The sequence below is a fragment of the Gallus gallus genome, chromosome 4 (assembly GCF_016699485.2).
Source record: "Gallus gallus isolate bGalGal1 chromosome 4, bGalGal1.mat.broiler.GRCg7b, whole genome shotgun sequence".
Taxonomy (NCBI): domain Eukaryota; kingdom Metazoa; phylum Chordata; class Aves; order Galliformes; family Phasianidae; genus Gallus; species Gallus gallus.
Genome location: NC_052535.1, coordinates 73,814,638 through 73,836,899, shown reverse-complemented (window position 1 = coordinate 73,836,899; position 22,262 = coordinate 73,814,638). Strand labels below are relative to the sequence as shown.

At 36.3% G+C, this 22,262-nt stretch overlaps 1 long non-coding RNA gene across 1 annotated transcript; it reads left to right on the top strand.

Moving 5' to 3' along the window:
- The first annotated feature begins 3,513 nt into the window (after positions 1-3,513).
- Positions 3,514-20,485, top strand: LOC121113218. The gene is made up of 4 exons (XR_005859610.2): positions 3,514-3,682; positions 9,471-9,536; positions 11,453-16,582; positions 17,841-20,485. It is a non-coding gene; the product is annotated as an uncharacterized LOC121113218 (long non-coding RNA).
- Positions 20,486-22,262: the final 1,777 nt, after the last annotated feature.

Genomic DNA, 22,262 nt, shown 5'->3' with positions numbered 1-22,262 from the left:
TATGAAAGGTGCTTACAGCAAGAGCAGGGTTGGTCTCTTCTCACTGGTGACAGGTGACAGGACGAGGGGAAATAGCCTCAAGTTGTGCCAGGGTAAGTTTAGGTTGGATATCAGGAAACACTTCTTTACAGAAAGGGTTGTTAAGCACTGGAATAGGCTCCCCAGGGAGGTGATTGAGTCACCATCCCTGGATGTGTTTAAAAACCATTTGGATGTGATGTTCAGGGACATGATTTAGCGGAGGGTTGTTAGGGTAGTATGGTTAGGTCGTGGTTGGACTTGATGATCTTTAAGGTCTTTTCCAACCTGAGCAATTCTATGACTCTATACTAAACTGGTGAATGCAAGAAATATCAGATCTGATTTCTCCCCCCCCCCTTTTTTTTTCTCCTTTAATCCTCTTGAACTGTTATAATGTGGAAAGATTATGGGGAGGACATTTCCTTGCCAACACCAATTCTTATATTTGTCTTCATTTAGGAAAGAGCACCAAACTTTGAATCCCTGTGGAAGGACCCCTATAGCTCTAAGCAAGGTTAGTCAAGAGCTAACTCCCTCCCCTGTGTACTGGAGTCTTCTGAAGAGAATGCAGGCAAATAAATCCTTTTATAGATTTGGCCTTAACCTTGTCAGGTTCTGCATCTTGTTTTTTGTCAGCTCCCAGACAAGGAGGACATGTTCAGATGTGCTTATTTTCTTATTATCTGTTTTCTTTGTAAGGCTTCTGTTCTAAATCAAACTTCTTTTGGAGATCATTATTTTGTGCTGTCATTTCCTGGACGGAAGAGTGTAGATGGTTACCTGACACCAGGCTTGCTAAGTTGTCAAAGTGAATAGAAAGATCCCAAGTCCATAGCAATTTTTGTCACTTATATGAAGAGTAGACCTAGAAGCATCTAGGGCAAAGTGCTGGTCCCAGAAGGCTGATGGCCAGGTGTCTAAGACTAATCTGAAAAACCTTACTGCAGTCAAAAACAGGGTCAAAGGTGCAATTAACTTAGAAACTGCTGTAATTTGTATTTTATTATTATTTGTAGATCAATACGAATAGTCTTGCCAGACACAGTCAATTGCTTTTTTAATAAAAGAAAATTACTAATGAAAGAGTATGCGGTATGTGTAATAAATATGTATACGATAAAACCTTTTCATATTGATTCTCATGTAACCTTACTCTTAACATAACTTACACATACATACACAAAGAAAAAAAAAAAGGAAAAAAAAGAAAAAAAAAAAGTCTCTGGCTCCCACACCAAGTACCTGATGTGTGTACTGATTAATAGGATTTAATTGTAACAAGATATTCCTAGTGTGCACCAGGCTTCATGAACACCTGGAGAAGAAAAGAGTCAGTACTGAGAAGAGCAATTAATAGAAGACCCCAGAAGAGTCAGATCATGGCAATCCCAAACTCATAAAGTACACACTGAGCAAGAAGGAAGAAAAGTTAAGCAGCTGGAGGGACCATCCATTTAGGCTCTGTTTGACTTCCTGGATCAGAACCTCAGCCCACAGGAACCAGAGGGCACTTCTTCTTACACAGTCGTCATCAATCATTTTGTCCAAAAAGCAGCTGGTAATCAACCAAGGATATGCTCATAACATTAGATTGTAAATGTCCAAGTTTATGAAGTAGTGTCACACAACATATTAGTCCTCATAAAATATTCTTGTCTTTTATTATTTTAAAATGACCACTTATATTCAAAATGAAAGAAACAATCGTTTTAGTTGCTTGCCACTTCCAGCCCTTTTGATATTGATCTTTGTTGCTATCTCAGCATGTTGTTTCAGAGTGCAGCTCTGGCTGTAACACAGCCAAGGCAGCACAGAGGTGGGCCTCTGCTGAAATTTCTCCACTGAAATGCTCATGTGCAGGATTTGTGCCGTGGAAGGAGAACTTACACAATGTGGGCCCTGAAAAGCTGTCATACAGAGGTGCTCTAGAAATGGCAGAGAACACCCTAGTACCAAAAAGAAGTTAGAGATGAGACTGTGTAAAAGCCTTGCAACTGTAAGGATCCCAGACAGTACTAAAGCAATTTAAAACTGTGCCTTTGTCTTCAAAAATTACAGAAGTAAATCTGTGTTTTTCTATCCCTTGAGGTCTCCATGCATAAAAATAATTAAAAGCCACCTTTGCCTTCTCTTTATCCTGCTCTACCTTCATCATTCCAAGGAATATTTTTTTCTCTTCAATGTAGAAAAGAGACATTTTTGGGATGCTGAAATAAGTTTGTACACACAGTGTTGATATTCATATACAATGGAAAAACACAAAGAATTTGCTACTACCATGGTGAAAGATGTCTCTCTACTGTTATCTCAGCTTTATGATATCATGCTCTGTGAGGGTTGAGACTTTGTGCATATATTAAAAGAAACAAAGACAATAATTATTGAATCGGCACATCAAGAGCAAGAGTGGTTCTTTAATCACTCTCTATTCCATGAATACTGAGTAGAATACTACAGTAAAAAAAGTAGCGCTCATAATACTCTACTTTTATGGGGTCATATTTCTGTCTAAGATATATTAGTAGATTGTGCCAAGATTTAGGTTGTGCAGCTGCAGGAACTTGAAAAGTTGCCTCTAGTGTATCAGATACAAAACACGCAACATTAAATTTTGTGAACTATAGCAGTTAGCTAAGTGCATGATGTCTCTTTAAGAAAAGAGATTCCAGTCAGATTCCACCTAGGGCCCACCGAAACAAATGTGGATTTTGCTTATAAAATGACCAGAGCTCCAGGTCTTGAGCAGAAAAATGACAAGTTACATCACTTGATATCATTTCCCAGCTGCTCCTTGGAAGAAGACAGTGCCACAGTAAAGCTGACCTCTATCCAAAGGAAATTAACAGGATAGAAACCTATTAAGGGTCTAGATATCAGCTGTTGATACCAATTCCATTACATATGGTAAAAGGGATTATTAGAGGAAAGGAAGAAAAGAATTATGTGAAGTTTTAAAGGGATATTCTAAAAAGTTGATTTAATTCAACTTCACATTTTGTTGTTTTATTTCCATACCTGTTGATAGTTAATACAAGTTCTCAATAGACAGAGATGCGCTATGATACACAATTTAAAATCCCTGTATACTTACTGTGTTTCTTTGATTATAAACTGAGAACAAGGATTGTAGAAATTATCTCTGTATACTGTAAGAAGTCATTCTATTATTTTAAAGTTTTATCAATACCATGCATTCCTGCTTTATTTAATGGTCTCAGATGTATGTTTGGAGAGTAATACACAGAAAAAATAAATCCAAAATAGCATGCAGAAGGTAAGTGGCAGAGTTCCAGTGGTATTTGTGGAATGCATCTTCCTGAACTGTTTCAAAAGTAGACATGCAGAATCTCCCCAAAAATGTGGTACAATTATTATTGATATTATATGTGCTAATACCCATTGCCAACTGTGTTCAAATTAGAGGGCCTTCCCAATTGCTTTTCTAATTCAGAATGTAAAATATATTAATTCCTTTTGCTTATAATCACTCAGATGAAGCCTTCCTCTTGCATCCATACTGTTCAGGGAATCTCAGCACATAGCATTGTGGCATCCATGGTTTTCTGAGGGTGATTCCTAAGAAATCACTGGAACCAGAAGATCCTGAAATGTGGAGTCAAAATGGGACAAGGTGAAAAACTGTCAATCAGTTAATAAGAAGGTAAGTTTGGGGAAATAATAGACCATTTTATTTAAGTGCAACTTCATTCTCTGAAAAGATTATGTTAAATTACTCAATAGAAGACAATCTGGAAAATAGAAAGTGAAGATTTCCATGTTAAACTTACTGAACTGTTGGATGTAAAATATTTTGTTTATTCAGGATAAACACAAAGGGCAGTTAATATCATCCACAGAGAAGCCAACAATCAGAGCATGGGTGGGGACAGGTGAATTTTTAAGTAGGCTTAATAAACACAGAAAAGGGTGGAGTTTTAATTCGTATTTTGTAGGCAATGATTGGTAGCACCTGGCTACAGCAGTAGGCAGCAGAAGAAAGCTTCTTAGAGGGGTGTGAGAGGAACTTCAACTGTCTGTCCTGTAGAGCCCTTCTGGAAGGTGAGGTGGAGAATCTTACGTATGGAATCCATCTTCCTTCTTTCTTGCTCTCTTTAGGGAAATCAGGGAGAGTGTACATTGCTTGTAAAAAACAGGATCAATTTTTTAGGAGTCCTATTTCTTTCATCCAGTTTCTTTTCTGCTACTACAAACAGTTCAACCACCTTCAAATTTTGACTATCTGTTCTGGACTCAAGCAGATAAAATGGTTGAGAACATACTACACAATTGCAGTACCCTCCAGAGAGCAATGGTATCTCTGAATGTTGTAAATAATGCAGAAAGGGCATAAGATGCAGAGAGGAGGTAAATATTTAGTCTGAGATTGTCAAAGAAGCATGAGGGAATTAGACTTCTAAATCCTAATAAAATTCAGCAGGAGTTGGAAACTTTAATTCCCTTAGTCTCCTTTGAAAATCCCATTTGTAATTTCATATTTAAGGGGGAACACTGGTTCTACATAATATCAATTTCACTTAGAAGACACCAGTCTATTTTCAACACTTCATATCAGAAGACTTGATTTTCAGCATTGTAAGTGTAACCAATCTAGCTGAGGTTGATGGATCAAAACTAGACCCAAAGTGTGGGGTTACTTTCTGTACTGATTTATGCAGTGAATACCCATAATGTTTTTCGTTTTGCTTTAGTTAACAGCTATACCACTGTATTTAGAATATTCCCCTGGTGTTTCCTACTCAAGCATTTTAATTATGAGATAAGGACTTACTGTTTCCTGCTTTGATAGGAATTGCTCACCTCTCAAGTAAGCCAGAGTTAACATTATTTTTTTTTTCACATTAGGCTTCCTGTATTAATTCCTTGCTTTAGTGCATTTCAGTGCACTGAAAAAAATAAAATGAAATAAAATCAATTGTACTAAACTAATACAAAATTAATCATTGTTATGTGGCATATCCGTGATTTTTTTTCTCCTTGAAAGGTACATACTTTGCGTAGTAGCATTTACTGTATTTTCCTCTATGAACCCTTCAATTTTCTGATTTATCAAGTAAGCAATTATATTAGTTTTAACTAAAAATATTTAACAAATATCTGTGCTTGTATAAAGAACACCATCTTTCTTCTCCCACTATCCATACCTGTTTTCATATCCATTTTCTGGATTGTTTCTCTCAACTCTGTGTACCAAACTGGGAAAGAAAACAGTAGTGTGTACTTCTTGGCTCTGGTATTCACATGTGCAACAGGTGAGGCTGTGGAAAATCAACCCCTCCAGCCTCTACCTTCTCTCTGTATGTTTTTACACATCGCTGCAAGGCAAAACCCAGTTCTATTAGGCAATACTTTTGGGGATGCAGCTGTGTGCTAATTACCTTTTCAGCCAACCAGCAGAAAAAAAAATGAAAGCAATATTGTGTAGTCCATTAATTTTACAAACACTGGGGCAGATCTTCAACTGATGTACGTGGACAATGCTGCAGTGACTTTATCAGATAGATTTACTCCTGCTGTGGATAAAGCCTCCTTTATTGACTTTTCACAGCATTTCCAGATTTCAGGCCAAGCTTTGCAGTAGAGTTTGATTAATTTCTTTTAGCCCATGTAGATCTAGCCCATCTTGTCTTCTGTGCATATTATTCTCATCTGCATCTGAAGTGTAAGGTTACTCCTGTATTTTATTTGCCGTGTTCTGCAAAGCTCCTCACTGATTTTTAATCCATGGATCATTCTTATTCAGCATTACAAGTAGATTTACTGTATCTTAGCAAAATAGCTCAAAAAAAAAAAAAATAGATTTTGTTACAGTGAACATAATTTTTTGAGCTGCTAAGAACATTGAATGGCTATTGGATATATTCAGACCATTTCTTATTCCTTTTCTCTTTCTTTTGGCTGTAATGAGCTAATCACCTACACTAATACAAAGCAAGTGTGAGGAGGAAGGTCTATAGAAAGAAAGGGGCTGATACGCATTGCTGATGTTTGCTTACTTGAAGTTGAGTGAAATCCATAACTTGAAAATACTTTTTAAAAAGCACTGAGTTGAATGTGCTTCTCAGAAGTGAATTGAAATTAGAAGGATCCTGGACCAGCAGGGATCCTGCTTCATAGAGGAGGTTTGGATAGGCTCATCCTGAGAAAGCTCTGCAGTAAGAGTTATGGCCAGCATTTCTCATCTACAGATAAATTCAGTCTTAGTTCAGGCCAGAGAGTTTGTGTGTTTTTATTGTATGAGGCCACAAGCACAATCTAGACAGGTCTCTTTGGCCCCATGACCCGAGGAGGGTGTGACAGACCTGGAGGTGACATATGATGGCAGCACATACCCATGGCTGTCCACACATGTCCTCTGCTCTGAAATGGAAATGATCCAAAATAAAGGGAATCCACTTAACAGGACCCAAGAAAAAACACTTGAATCCTTCCAAACCAGGTCCCAGGGTCATCTTTTTTTAAGCAGTATGGACAAATATCTGATCTGGCCTAAAGATCTGCCTAGGAGAAAGATGCTGGTTCCTGTCTTACTTATCAATAGTTTTTCTACCAAAAGAAACATAAAGTAACCACTTCATTAAAAAACAAATCTCCCACTTCATTTTTGATCTTAATGTCCCAAGAAGTGGAGAATGGGACAGGCTATGCCTAGTACAGATATTGCTGGGTTTGTACCTGGAAATTCCACAGAAATGGCAATGCTTAGTTCTTAGATTGTTCCTTTTTTTTTTTTTTTTTTTTTTTTTTTCCCCCAAAGAGGGGGAGAAAATGAAAATTCATTTAAACAGATAACGTTCATTAGATATCCAAAACAAATACACTGCCTAATCAAGATGAAAGAACAAGAATACTTGTGATGTTTTAATCTGGAAAATAAACAGTTTGGTATATTGATAGGACTTAATTATGTCCTTTCTTACTTAAATGACTTTCTGTATTAAGACCGTAGATAGTAAATTATGCTCAAGTAAAATAATCTTTATCATTATTTAATGTTTCTTTTATACTTGTGAAACTTTTGTGAGGTTAGTCTATAAATCCACATCAAATATTTTAATACAAAGGATGTTGACTTAAACTCATCATCTGCTTAATCAACATTTTTAATTTATTATCAGAAAGAATCAGTAACCTTGATGCACTTTATCTTAATTTATGCTTTCATCAAATAGAGAGAGAGAACTAAATAATAAGTGATCACATTAGAAATGCATTGCAAAATATGCACCAGGAAAATAATTCAGCAACATTTGGCAGCAAATATCATCTTCATGCAACCAAACACTGACAATATAGAAACATGCTCCTTATCAGAGTGCATTTCTGTTATGGGGCTGAAAACATCTATTCTCTTCTAAATTATGAGTATAGTTGTATTTACAGTACTACTAGGTTATATTTCACTGCTAAAATTAGTACTATCATCCTGATGAACTTTTTCTTAAAATAATCTTTTCAGATTCTTCCCTGAGTCCTTGTATACAGTGACAGTAAGACAGTCCTTGAGGTGTTCCCCAGCACTTCAGTCCTATGAACTTGAGGGCAAACTCAAGCTGAGATTGGCATGTCTGAAAAAAGCACTCCTGTGCCAGCAGCAGGCAGGTGCTGAGGGCAAAAAAAAAAAAAAAATAGGAGGACTCTCCTACTATCATGCTGTCATGTAATAAAAAAGTATTGAACACTCACTTGGGGTTTGTTTTTAGCACAGCTTCATTCTTCTAAAACATTGCTGAAAGCTTTGAAAGGGAATACTGCAACAAGCGTTCACATATCTTCTGCTCTGCTTTCTTTATAGTTAAAAAACATATCCAAATGATGACTGAGATGTGTGTGCTTTTCTTTCAGGTACTTATGCACAACAGATAAGCTGAAGATCCACTGCATTTACAATAACTTGTTTGTCCATTTCTAACCTACTGTCCATCCAAATGAAACATTGAATACATCACAAACTCAAAAAACCACGTGACGTAGTGACACTGGCTCTCAGTCACAGGGTTTCTGACAGGAGCAAAACACGGGGTATGGATTGTAGTTGAGGTCTCAGCAGCTTCATATGTTTTAAAAGCCAGTTCTCATACAAGTGGCTCAAAGGCTCAAGTACTTCAAACAAAGCATTTAAAACTTACATATGGGCTGCATCCTCAGAGTAATAATAACTGATAATTAGTTCCAAGGAAGCAATTTAAACAAATGCATAGAAAAAGACTGTATTTTTCAAAAAGCATCACATGTTAATCGCTTCTTCCAAGGCTGAACATTTTCAAGAACTCATTACTTCCTTTCTGACAACTTGTAGTTGTTGAGAATCCCTCATCATAAATAAATGTCCTCAATGGAAACCCTGCACATAGCAGGGGGGTTAAAACTAGATGATCATTATGGTCCTTTTCAACCCAGGCCATTCTATGATTTTATGATTTCATCCATCAATCATGCTTCTTTATGCTTTCTTTTTTTTCTAGTATATTTTTATTTTCTCATATCAGATGCTATGAAGAAAGAAAGTATTTGTTTATGACAAATGAAGCAATTAAAATAGTTGCATTAAAAGGGCATAAATTCAAGGAGGGATTTAGATAAGGTATTTGACCAAATCTCAAAGTAGGAGGAAAGATCCGACTTTCTGCTAGACTCAAACATTTATTTGTGAGAGCCAGGGATGATGTTTGTTTTCAATAAAATCAATTTTCCAATGCATAAACATTGCATAGCCCTAAATTTTTCAGCCAGAAATGATCTCCTAAAGACTTGTTTGATAAAATTTTTGGGAGACTATATAAGTTCCTACTCATTTCAGCCAAAGTGGAGTGCAGATAATATGAATTCATACGACAGTCTACATGGATACATATAATGAGATGCTGTCCCAAGTCATCAACTGTGCCTGCTTATGCTTTTCACTAGAGAAAAGCCAATTGAAGACCTTAGTCAAAAATAAGTAGTAGATTTCAGTTTATTGTAGTTCAAGCCATACAAAATCACTGTCAAGGACTGGAAGAAATAAATAGATACAAACATGTAAGCTGAGATTTTCATGCCCAAGTCCTTTAGAATTCCCTATAGTAGGTTAAACAGGAAAGGGTCCAAGTGGGTTTTGAATATCTCCAGAGAAGGAGACTCCACCACCTCTTGTTGTGTTGCTGGGCACCCCTGTAAAGAGCCCCATCCACTTGACTCTCTCCCATTAGATATATGTAAGATCAGGATTAGTGAACTCAGTGACTGTGAACAGATTATTAAGTTTTTCTTTTTATCCCAGAAGAATAAAGTGAGGTCTTGTTTTTTCATGTGTTCTACTTGATGAATGTGTTTTTCTCTATGTTATTATCTTTTTGTACTAAGAACATTTTCAGTAAAAATCTTGTTTGGGAACCACATGAAACTGACACAAAGCATATGCATCCCCAGATTTATTTGTCTTTTTGCAGAGTGTGTTTCTATTACCACATATACCCTTTTAAAAGCTGCTGAAGTATAAAAGCTTTTACCATTTGGTGAGTAGCTATTTTACATTACTACTTTATGGAGCCGCATCGTAATCTGTCAAGCACCCCTTTATAATTATTAGTGAATCCTAAATGACAGAGTTCATTCCTTGACACCTTGGATGACAGTGAAAAATAAGATTTTTCATGTAAATTGCTTGCAATATAGACTAATTGGCATACTAATTGACTTTTACTATAATTTAAGTTTATTGTTTATTGCTTTTAGATTGTTAGCTGACATTCATTTTTCTACTAGAACACAGTAGATATTGTTTTCGTAAAGACAAATGTGCTTTAATTGCACTGTAACAGTGAGATGTGTGGGTTTTCTGTTTGAATAACCTGTGTACCTCAGGTGTTTGTTTTTGGGTTGGTTTTTTTTCAGGGACTTTATCTCCAGTAAAGTTCAAATTCAATTTTACCCTGGTTTGTGAGCAACAGAGTATGTTGGCATTATATATGTAAAGAAATAAGGATAAAGCAGACCTCATACATTCTGCTTGAAGTCCAAGCTAACCTGGTCTAACATTCAAGTACTAGGAACCTTTACCATCCAATTATTTTAGGTCAATCAGCTGTATGGTTTATTGGTCTTCAGATAATCCTTAACAGGCTATTTAAATCCGTTAAATCCACAAGTAAGTTTAAGTAATATTAAGAACTTGTCATAGGCCCAGAAACAGAAAAAACTTCCAGATCAAATTTCAAGCATTCCTTTGTAGACATACAGGAGGGAGAGAGACTTGGTAGCATGAATTAGTCTCAGACTTAAATCTATATTTCTAGATCTTATAATGCTGATGTCAATCACTGACTGCATTTTATTAAAATCAACTTAACAGCTGTGATTTATGTATATAGTATGTCAAGGGATCTAGCTGATAAATTCCAATTCCTAAAAAAAGTAACACAGTTTTTTACTTGACATAATAAATCTCAGCATGGAGTACTGACCACTGCCTAGACTCTGTTCAGATTTTTCATCAGGAAAAACATCCTTTTTTTTTTTTTTGACATCATCAATAAAATTAGCCTGTTCCATTTAAAGCATGTTTCATTCTTCAGTGTATACAAATATTACATCATCTTTATTTTTAAGCATCTATTTCACAGTAATGTTATTACCCATACGTTTCATACTGGTAGTGCTGACAGTACCGAGAATTGTTTTCCCTTCATCCACACAGAAAAGTGAAGTTAATTTTTTCATACTGCAGTCCACTTTTAATACCATATAGAATACTCAGACATATATGTATAAATGTGATGCAGACCATAGTGCCTAACACAGTAAGTTACAATGACTCTCTAGTACAAGGAGCTCTCATTCTAAAACTCTGATACAGCCCTTCTAAAGCTCTGCTTAGAAAACTGGTTTGTCCTTATTATTGCCTGGGAAGATAGATACAAGTCTATTTTTCTTCAGGGTTAACCGAGTAACACAAAATGACTCGCTAGAACTTGCACAAGTGTGGCAGAGGTGGGAGTGTAACTCCAATTTCTGCAAAAATAAAACTTCACTACTTCTTGTGGATAAAATGTAGTTTTTTTCAAATAATTTCCCAACTTGTGGAGAATTTAAGTGTGACAAATGAAAATGCCCATGCAAACTCAGAGCATGACAAATTAAAAAAAAATGAATATAACTTTTTAATGGAAGCTTAGATATTTGAATATGTAACCAAATATTCCTTACAAATGGGGGACATTTAACTTGCTAGTTATTATTCTGAGCACCAACATTCAAAGTTCTTATAGTGGAAAAAGGGTCAAGGCGCTGATGGGCAGAGTACTTTTTAAAGATTCACTTCATGAAATAATTGACATAAAGAAATCAGGGAAAGCAGAAGGCAAATACTGAAAGGAATTGCTGAAAACTATTTATGATGAAATTCCCAGTATAATTCTCACATTTTTTTCAGTGAAGTAAGTAGTCTGAAGAAAACAGAGCAAGCTGAAAACCTGACTGCAGTGGCTGGTGAGCTATTACATGACTTTCAGTGACAAACAAAGCCTTCTATAGTGTCACATTAAGCAGAATAAAATGTATGGCTGAGTAAAATAGTAAAAATTGTACTTTCCTACTACAGGAAAAGTAGAATAAAGATATGGACAATTTTTTTTCAGGGGCAAGAGGAAGTGGCTTTAAACTGAAAGAGGGTAGATTTCTACTAGGTATTAGGAAGAAATTCTTCACTATGAGAGTGGTGAGACACTGGAACAGGTTGCCCAGTGAGGTCGTGAATGCCATCCCTGGAAGCATTCAAGGCCAGGCTGGATGGGGGTTTGAGTAGCCTGGTCTACTAGGAAGTGTCCCTGTGTATAGCAGGGGGGTTGGAACAAGATAATCTTAAAGATCCCTTCCAACCCAAACCGTTCTATGATTCTATTCAAGAAGATTCATAACAAATACTGAGATTTGTATAGATTGTGAAAAAAAGAGAAAGAAATATGTCTGACAAGTGCCAACCATATGCCACAATAAGCACAGCATCAGGCTGCTGGAGAAACAGGGAGCAACACTAAAAAGCCAACCTGCTGAACCCTTCTGAGATGAAGATGTGAGTGTGGTTTCCTGAGTACTCCTGCTGGGAAGAGAAATGCACGGAAATCATTACTATAACAGTATCATTAATAATTCCATTCAACATCATCATTAAGTGTCCACACATTTAATTTTCTTATGGCGCTCAAGATGTTTTTCCAGCCCTGGAAGTTCAAGGAGGATGGAACCTCCCATTGTGGTTGAGTTCAGTAGACTGTCTTTCAAGAAGACCATTTACATTCTAGTGAAGCTACTAGCATAGATCAGCCTTTCAATTTGATTGATTAAGAAATGAGTTGGGTTCACTCTTAAAACTGCTCAGACCAGAAACGTGTATTTTTCTCTGTGCTGCTTCAAACCAGGGAAACAAAACAAAACAAAAACAAACAAGCAAACAAACAAACAAAAGAAGTGCTTTCATATCACCAAAGACGTGCAGAACTTCAAGAAATTTAAATACAATGAAAGGTTATCTGTAACATTTTCTGTTTTGTCAAAACATACTCGGTGTCAGAGAAAGTAATACTTGGGAAAACATATTTTATACCAGCTATGTAGATGGGACACTATTTTCCCCCCTGTACAGCCTCATGAGTTCAGCTCATATTTCACTGTGAAAACCTTCACTCTGACCTAAGATGAATGCCTTTCCCACTGTGGTCTAGAATGGGAGTTGCCTGGCTTATCAGGTAGGGTGCTAGGCTGTTGGGAAGCAGAAGGATAGCCAGCACACAGGTACATCTCGCAGTTTTACATGATACCTAACATCTCCCCAGGAATTCCAGTGTGTATTTGAGACAAAAACAAAATACATAGATGAAGTGCTTCCTGGCAGTGGAGGAACAGAAGGAGGCAAAGGGCTGGCCGATATGTCCTATCAGAGGTACTCAGGTTGAAGCAAGGCCCTCACCCAAGTGTGGAAGACTACCTCAAGCAAGAGGTTACAGACAGGGATGTCCCGATGATGTCCCTGAAAAGCAGTTGGACCAGAAGGCAGAAAGAGAAAGAAGTGAATTCCAGGTGAACAGGAGAGAGAAAGCACTTCATATTCCTAGAAGACAAAACTACAGATAGATGGACGCTGAGGGGTAGGTTGGAGGAAGGAAGAGCTGAGAGACAAATTCACAGAACAGTAGTGTAGATGGCATACATGGGCATAGGGAGGATCAAAATGAAAGCCAAGAAATGCTGAATAGCAGCAAGAAAGTATAATCTGAGTGAAGCAGTGGTTGAAATTGACTTTTTAGGACCAAGCAAAGGATATTTGAACAGGGAGAAGATTGGCTGTCGTTCAGGAGGAAGGATGAAAGAACAGGATTGGAGGCCAGAGGAGATACAAATAGATAGAGAAAATTCTGAGGAAGAAAAGAATGCTGACTGTATCAAAATGAGAAACAGCGATAGATGAAGGACTTTTGAAAGGGTAAGAGAATGGAAATCTCCGGAGCAAAAGGGGACAGTGTAAGTGAATGAAAAACAATGCTGATATGGCTGATGAATCTTCATAAAGGCATCTCTTCTAATCAAATAAATAGAAAATTGCCTGCTGATTTCAGTAAGGATATCAATTCAGCTGTAAGGATGTGGAGACTCTCTAAAGTTTTGAACAGGGGCATCACAGAGTGGGGCTACGTACTTGTCCAACAATTGTGTACTATTTTAAAAATATGTACTGGGGGCCTGTTCCCAAGTTTGGTAAAGATAATTCACTTCGAAGTATGTGTTTATGTCTGTGTAAGAAGTTCTTCAGTTGTCTGTGACCCTAAGTGGACTATAACTGCTCCAATTTTAGCACCACAGTTACAGCAGATGATAATGCTTTACATAGCTATTTGTCCAATAGCAGATGCCTGTGGCAGGATTTAAAATTTACCTCTAAAAATTGCCTTCTGGCCTAACGACATAGGTCTTGTTAATGTTAATTGATGTTTGCTATCTGAATCCTTGGAAAACCGTTTCAAATTTTACTTTCAGCCTTCAGTCTGTATCCTAACTTATCTTTAAACTCTCTGTGAATGTATTTCTGGTTGTCAAGCAAATACTGTTTCTAATTAATTTAACTTTTAAAATTCTCTTTCCTTATATAAGCAGAGGAATATTTAGTTAGTGTAATGCCCCACATGTGAAACATTTGAGTATCAACTACACAGTAACTTCACTCTGAGATAATATTCTTGAGTGGTCTGTGTGTCAACTTTTATTATTCCTCATTAACCTTTTAGCATTCAGCCTCCAGTTTTCAGTATCAGAGAGCAGACATCAGCTCTGCAGCAGCCAGTAGTTTCTCCTGCCACTGGACTCTAATACAAACCAAGGAGAAGTGCATTTTTTCATTCCTTTTAGACCACACGCATTCGCTTATGACAACAACTGAAATTCTTTGAGAATTGCTATGTTGTTTTTTTTTTTTCTGAAATGAATTCTCCCCTGAAGCATAATGCATGCTGCTACTTTGCTGAATAGTTTTTCTGCTAATTCCTTTTTCCTCCAGCACAAGTTATATGTCTGCAACCTTTCAGCACTTGCAGTGTGCAATATTTTAAAATTTTTGGGACTGTTGATCATTTTTTCTGTCATTTTCCATCTATCTCATACAATTTTCCTCACTTTATTCTGTTAAGTCCTACTCTTGCTACATCATATTACAGATTTTCAGTCTTTTTTTACCCTCAACACCCTTGGTATTGAATGAGCTTCTTGCAGGCTTTTTGGAGGATAATACTGTCAGCTGAAAGACTTCTAAGACCTCTGTGAATTGCCAGGTACCAACTACCATCAAAAATTGGTTTTAACTTTATTTTTGCTGCATTTATGTTTGCCCTCATTAGTCATAGCTCTGGATTTTCATATTCTGTCTTCTGAGCTGCAGTCTCCTCTCTGACATGCTCTGTCTGAGTCATCTCTATTGGTCTTTTTTTTTTTTTTTTCACTTTTGTCCTAATAATTCATTTTAAAAGAATAATTACTAGGAGGGCAGCTCCTACTGCAGAGGTAATATGCTTTTATAATATTCTAAATTGTTCAACTTTGTATATAATATTTTAGTATCACACTCCTCTGAGTGGCTTACATTAACTGTGTAACTGCTGTGCAATGCAAATACACTTCCTCTAAGAAACTTCATACAACTGCCAGGTTAGCCACGGCAACATTTTAGTGTTCTTGAAATTGTATCTGTTTTCTGCCAAAGTCTCCAATTTTAGTAAGAATACTTTTGAAATTGAATCAATATGAATGTCTTGTAGTTTTCACTGACTAGAAATGGTGAGCCATGCATCACAAATGCCTACCCAGGCATTCTGTAATCTACTCACAGGCTGTGGTATGTAAAACAAGCATTTCAAATACTCACCATACATAGTCCAAAAGCATACAGCTAAAGAAAATAATACTATGATATCTAGCATAAAATGACTTTTTCATTGGTTCCATTATGTTATTAATATTTGTAGCTGGTATTCATGGCATATTTTCTTTTTTATTGCCTTCTATGCGTTTCTTTATAGTCCACCTCAATGATATTCAGTTTTTATAATACCCAAAGTCTTGAATATGCCAGATTCAAAATGTCTGCTCTTAGTTTCCAGGGTCCTGCCAACAAAATAATTCAACCTACACATTCATTTCACACTGCTGAGCCCTGGCTTTGCAGCTTTAGCAGTCACTCTTCTGTCTGAACACATCTCCTCAGTTCCACCATTTCATCATTTTCTTCTCCCTGTCCCACTTCATTTGTGCTCATTTCATGAGGCATAGCATATCTTGTAATGCAGTATATATTCTTCTACCCTGACTTGTTTTGCAGTAAGCATGCAAATGCATAGGTTTTGATGATCCTTCCTGATATCTTTTCTGAAATTGTCCTTGTAGCTGTAATTCCAGTCATTTTATATTTGCAAAAATTAAAATGCTGAAAGAATACAAAACTTCTGGTTATTTTGTAATTTTATATATTTATGATTTTGTGAAAACAGGAAAATTATGTATATCAACACTATCACATATTCTGTTTTATTTCTCTACCAAAAACAGTCATTTTTCACTAGGATATATCTTATGGCCATTATTATTTTGGCACACAAAGACTATCCTAATGCCACAGACAGCATTTGTAGTAATCCTTTTTAACCATTTATCAAATTATATGTATTTCAGTGCATTTGGATAAAATTAATGGTTTTTTTGTCTGTTTGTTGTTTTTTTTTTTGTCTGATAGGAGAGAGTGGACATTTTCTTAATTTTGAAAATGTGACTTCTTTAAAATCCATTTGTTTTGATTTAGATTTACAGAGGCTCAATTATTAGATGAGTACTGCCATTTGACTGGAGTAGAGTAGGAGTTACACACAGAAAAAATATTCTCTCTTTCTTTAAGTAGTGTATCCATTTCTCCATGCTATCATTTCCCTTTATTTTAATAGCTTGTTTTTTGCACTTTTTTTCTAGGCGTAGTTGTGTACCCACCACCTTGCTTCCTCTCAGGTTCTGATCCACTTCCTCATCTTCTGTAAGTTACAAACTTCTAAATCCAGTCTGTAACAAACCTGTTACAAACTTTTCTAAATGTTCACTTGTCCCTCAGGAATTTAGCTTTCATTTTATTTTCTCTAATACACATTGCACACCTTGTCACTTTGGTTCCATTATGTCCTGTCATTTATATTATAATAAGTCATTCCTGAGTTAATCAACATCTCTTCTACAATGCTTATTAATGTGACGCATTGTGATGATCCTTCTTCTGTGACCATTAAATTTTAAAAGCATTCCTATCTCTCTTTGAAAGGGATTTATAAATTTTACTATTTGTTTTTCATTATTTTCCCCACCCTCCATGCTGTTCTAATTTCCTTTGTCTTATGTACCCTTGTCAAATGAGCTATTTTTCTTTGACTAGTTTTTCCACTTTTTTAGGGGGGGAGGTGGGGGAAATAATTTTCTCGGATCATTTCTCCTAATGGTACCAATAATTATTCATATGAAAATAAAACCCACGAGACCCAGTAAGGTGAGCTCCTATTATCCTGAGTGCTATACAAACAGACGCATTGCCAGAGGTCAACAAGACACAAAGTTTTGTGTATTTGGTTGCGCACAATGTTAGAGAAGGTGCAATAAAAGATCATAACACAGAGCAAGATAAGGAGAGCATTAGATACACTTGGGCCTGAACTCATTAATTTTTAGCACCTGCACCTAGTTGAATCTAGTTACCCTGAGCCCCCGCAGAGTCTACAAATACAGCTGGAATGAAGCACTTTGGCAAAAGGAGTCTGCTGGCTACCAAAGTGACTTGATGTTTTAGTCCCACAGAAGACCTGTAAATTCTGGAAACCTATGCTCAGACTTGACATAATATAGTTTCTCAATACAGGCAAATAGTTGTATCAAGTAGTTTTCAAAATTTTTTGTATGGTCAGTGTTCATTGCTATTTGTAAAATTCTTTGGCAGTACAGATCTGATGGATCTGGCATGAGGGAAGGAAATCTTAATTACTCAGCATTTTAAACCTCTTGACTGAGATATCAGAGGAGAAAAGTAAGTGTTCTTATTATGTTTTCCTCATCCTCACAGTATGCTATTGTATTCTAGTTCAGTTTATGCAAGTTTAAAGGCAAATCAAGGGTCTCTTTTATCATTGCTTGTGTACACTCATTGTCAGAGACATCTTCTGACATGGAATGTTTACCTGAATTGTCTTGTGAACAAATATAACTATAAACTCTACCACTTAAAATAAATTTTCCACTTTTCTCTTTCACAGATGTCCTTCAAATATTGGCAGAATGTCAACCCATCCTCTCTTTACACTTTACTGCCTTATCTGAGCATGCAAAAGACAGTGAACTTTGCAGTCATAGTAATGCCTGTATTTATACCTTCTTTCTGGAGAACTGAAAAACAGAAGGAGTTTCTTTGCTTCAAATTCCATTCAACCTGTCTTTTAAACCACACTGTACACCACGTTGGAAACCCAGCTTGGGGAAAGTAAAATTCCATTATCATTTCTACTTAGCTCTTTCTTCACAGGCTAGTAGGCCCAAGCTTTCAGTAATTTTGTTGCGTATCACTGAGCTGCCAGCAACTTAATGACATGTATTTTGTAATGAATTGCTTACAAATAAATATCATATTTCAGAAGTTATTGCATCAGAATCCAGCTTGCAAAGTCAAAAATTGCATTTGATTTTTCACTGACTTATACTGTACAGTTGTATCTACTGGTCAGGTCTGTACCTGAATGTTATGGTGCTACAATTTGGATGATGATTATGCTATTTAAAATAGTGTGCACCTTTAAGTGAAGATGTAAGTATGGGTGTACTTCAGATGGAGATTGCTTAAATCTGTTCCTGTGTTGAATATCTATACCATTATGCAGCACACTGGTACTTGTAGGATCATGAACACTCAAGGAGCATAGTACAGCTTTAAATATATATCATACAGTTAGAGTGGGAGAACTTGCACTTTAAGACAAGCCTCTTTGGTTTCTCTAATCACTCAGACTTTTTCAACCCTAAAAACTTCCAAGTTTTCCCTTCTACTTAAATATTTGAACTGCGGATCATTTTTTTCTGAGGTATATTAGCTTTCATTTTTCCCATGTTAAATCTCATGGGCAGTTAGCCAGCTTCTTTATTACTCCTCCTATAATCTTTTAACCCTCCCTTCATTTTCTGCTTTCTGAACCCTTTATGCTGGAATCAAAGTGAATTCTGGAACATATGAGCACACAGCCACATCCATTTAAAATTCCTAAATGCACCCTTTTCCTTGAAGAATGGAATGGATTTGTATTCTTTGTAGCTTTGCACTGATGTAATGTCACTGGTTTCTAAAACACTGCTTAATGTGAGAGAAGAGTCAGGCAGCATGGTCCTGTTTTGAAGCCTACAGTTGAAAAGACCCTTATTGACTTCGGTAGGCTTGCGATTCAGACATAAATCTGTGAAGCCAAATGATAGGGTCAATGGTTTAGTACTCTATAAATTTCATTTAATAAATGAATGCAAAATTTGATCCAAAATGTCCCCATAAATTTATACTCTCTTTTCACATCCTTTAAATCAATATGGAGCCAACACAAGGAATGTATCAGTGTCAACCTTCCAATAGCTCTGCCACTGTTGTCTTTTGTTTTATATGCCTTTTCTTTTAAAGATAGGAAAACAAATACCTCTACATTGTTCATTTTTAATAACTATATAAATCCAAATTCAGAGTGACTTCCGGGGTTTTATTTCAATTATATCTTAAAAAAAATATTGTACAAATTCAAAATCACTCTCTGAGAAAAAAATCAATCTGTACAAAATTTTAACCCCTTGTAATGTGTCTTAATGAAGTAACTGTTAAAAACCCAGGAAAAAAAAGTCTGTAACAGCAGCAATGACAATGACGCTACTGCATCACACAGAGCCTGCAGAGGGCATTTAGGCCTTCTTCAGAAAGATATGGGAAGATGTTGATGTATCTCATAAAGCTGACAGGTCATCGCTACCCATTGTCTCGCAGAATAGATTAATAGATTCATTGGTTCTTACTAGACAAAAATGTTCACAGCAGATAGAATTTATCCTGAAAAGTTGCTGCATTCTGCTTGCTGGTACAAAATGCTCTTCAGCTTTCCATCTTTCAATTGTTGGCAGGTACTCAAATAAGAAACACAGAGAGCCAGTTTACAGTTATGGGTCTCTGTCCTCACTCATAATTATAGTTCTTAGATAGATTTTTAAAAGCATTTTGTCCAGAATAGAACATTACATAGACCCCAGGGGCACAATTAATCATTCTCCAGATATGTCAATGGTGTGATACAAGAGTTGGTAAATTTAATGCTTTTTTTTACTTTTTTCTGGTGCGTTGCATGTAAAAAAAAAAAAAAAAAAAAAAAAAAGGAATTATTTGGCAATACACCTCAGATCATTACAAAATATTCTACTGTGGCATTCCAACCTTGACAGCCACAGATCAGGTCTGGAAAAAATTCATGGAGAGCCAAAGGGGACTTGTAAAGCCAAACTAATCTTCATTCTGTTTTCCTAAATACATTCACCTGAGGCACTCCACTATATTTGTTATAGAGAGGATTGAAAAAGAGGAAAACAACTAATATCTTTTACAGTGAAAAAATTAGAGAAGTAGTTTAATGCTTACTAACATTGATGAAGATTTAGCATTTGTATGAATATTACTTTTGATGGGATCGAGCAATGAATGGCTCATCAAGGCCAAGTGTAGAATTTATAAGCTGGTTCTATATCATCTTGGAACTGATATGAAAACTGTTTCATCATAGTCTCTGTGTCCAATGCCTTTCAAACCATGTATAAAAAAATCACAAAACCTCAGCAAGCATTGCTTGTTTATTACCTGCTGTTATAAAACAAATGCCATATATGTGGACTCACAACTTAATGCTTTTTACAACTGTAATTTTGTATTATATCACTCATTCCAGAATACTGGGAAATGTTTTGCAAGAACTCTTAGATGATATTACCAGTCTCGCAGTGTTATTTGAAATAATGTCTCAAGTAGGCTTGATTACTATGATTGGTTCTTGTTTTCTCTCTCGGTATCTCTGTCTTCTTTTGTTTCACAGAAGTGTGTTTGAAAGTTAAGTCTTAAACTGCTTCCATGTAGGATTTTTGATCCCTGACTAGCAGGGGTACTAGTATTGGCTTAAATATCCTCTTTTCAATTCCATAGCGGAATCCTGCTGAGTCATGAAAACAGAATGCCTTGGTTAAAAAGAAACCAATGCAATGCAAGACATATTTCATTGTCTTTCTCAAGCTGAAGGAGAAAAAAGCAGATGTACAAAAGGAAAAGACTAATTTCTTATTGAACTTTATTACCTAGACAAACAACATCCTTGAACATCATATGGGACAGCCCAATATTTTATAGATTACAGCATATGGAAAGGCCTTGTCACAAAGTTATTTCTTCAATGCTAGTGAGTCTACGGATCTTCTAAAAAGAAAATGTTCATCTTTAATTCTCCTCAGGCTATTGGGAAGTGACTAGCTAACTGGTTGTAAACTAGGGTGAAAAATGTATTCTGTGGAGGTAGAAGGTGATTTTGATGCTCTATTTTGATGCTTAACAGTGACACAGCAATTTTTAAATGCTATTTCTTTTTTGGTGGAAGATCATGGTCAAACAAAGGCCATGGATCAATGAATTGGAATATAGTCTATGAAAATTATGAAGACAGAAAATGATCAAACCGTCTTCTGCTATCATTCTCTTCGTTGTTGGGTGTGAAGAAAATAGGATGTCCTCAGTATTAAGGGGTTGAGCTAGAGTTTATCATCAAGTACCTACTTTTCTCATACATTTTTTATATTGGCTTACATATACTGTATGAAAACTAGGATAAATTATCCCTCTGATGTATATCTGTGTACTTCAAAACAATTGAAATGCTGTACAGGTAGGAGTCAAATTAATAATAATAAGTTGAGGGGATGGGGTATAATTTCTAACTGAGGGATTTTAACTGAAGTTTTAGGTCAAACAAGCTCCAGTAAACACATACTCAGTACTCTCCAGCCTGCCAGTTCTAAGCAGCGTGTGTTCTCCTCATCAAAAGTGGCATGGAAAGTCAGAGCTTCTAGGGCTTACCTGAGGCTCCAGTGCTATTTTTTACTTCTAGTGCTGCATCTTGCTCTCTGCCTTTAGGAAAAGTGAATATATGGTAATCATTTTGCTGTTTCAGAATTACAGGAAAAAAGAGGAGGGAGGACTATACCTTGGGGCTCTTTTAGTTCCTTCTGTTACCCTGAAACACTCCAATCTTTAAAACAAATACAAAAATTGGAGTTTCTACTCATTGAGGGCAGCAGCTCACAAGAAGTCATTTGTTATCCAGCAAGTTTTTGACAAAAGCCTACATTTAAAAAAAAGAAATGTAATATCTCCTTCTTCCTGCACTCCAACCTTCAAATTACAATCTGATAGCTCAATTCCACAAAAGAGTTACAGGTGGTTTATAGGAATCTAATTACTCTTTGGGTAGCCTGTCCATCAGCAGGGCTAAATACCTCAACCTCAGTAATTCCAGGTTCAGGAAATGTGGAATAGCTCATTCTCCAGATCTGGCTAGGTTTGTGGCTCTTCAGTCTGCACCTGATGATGTCTCTGAAAGGTATAGCCAGAGATGTACTCTGTAAAA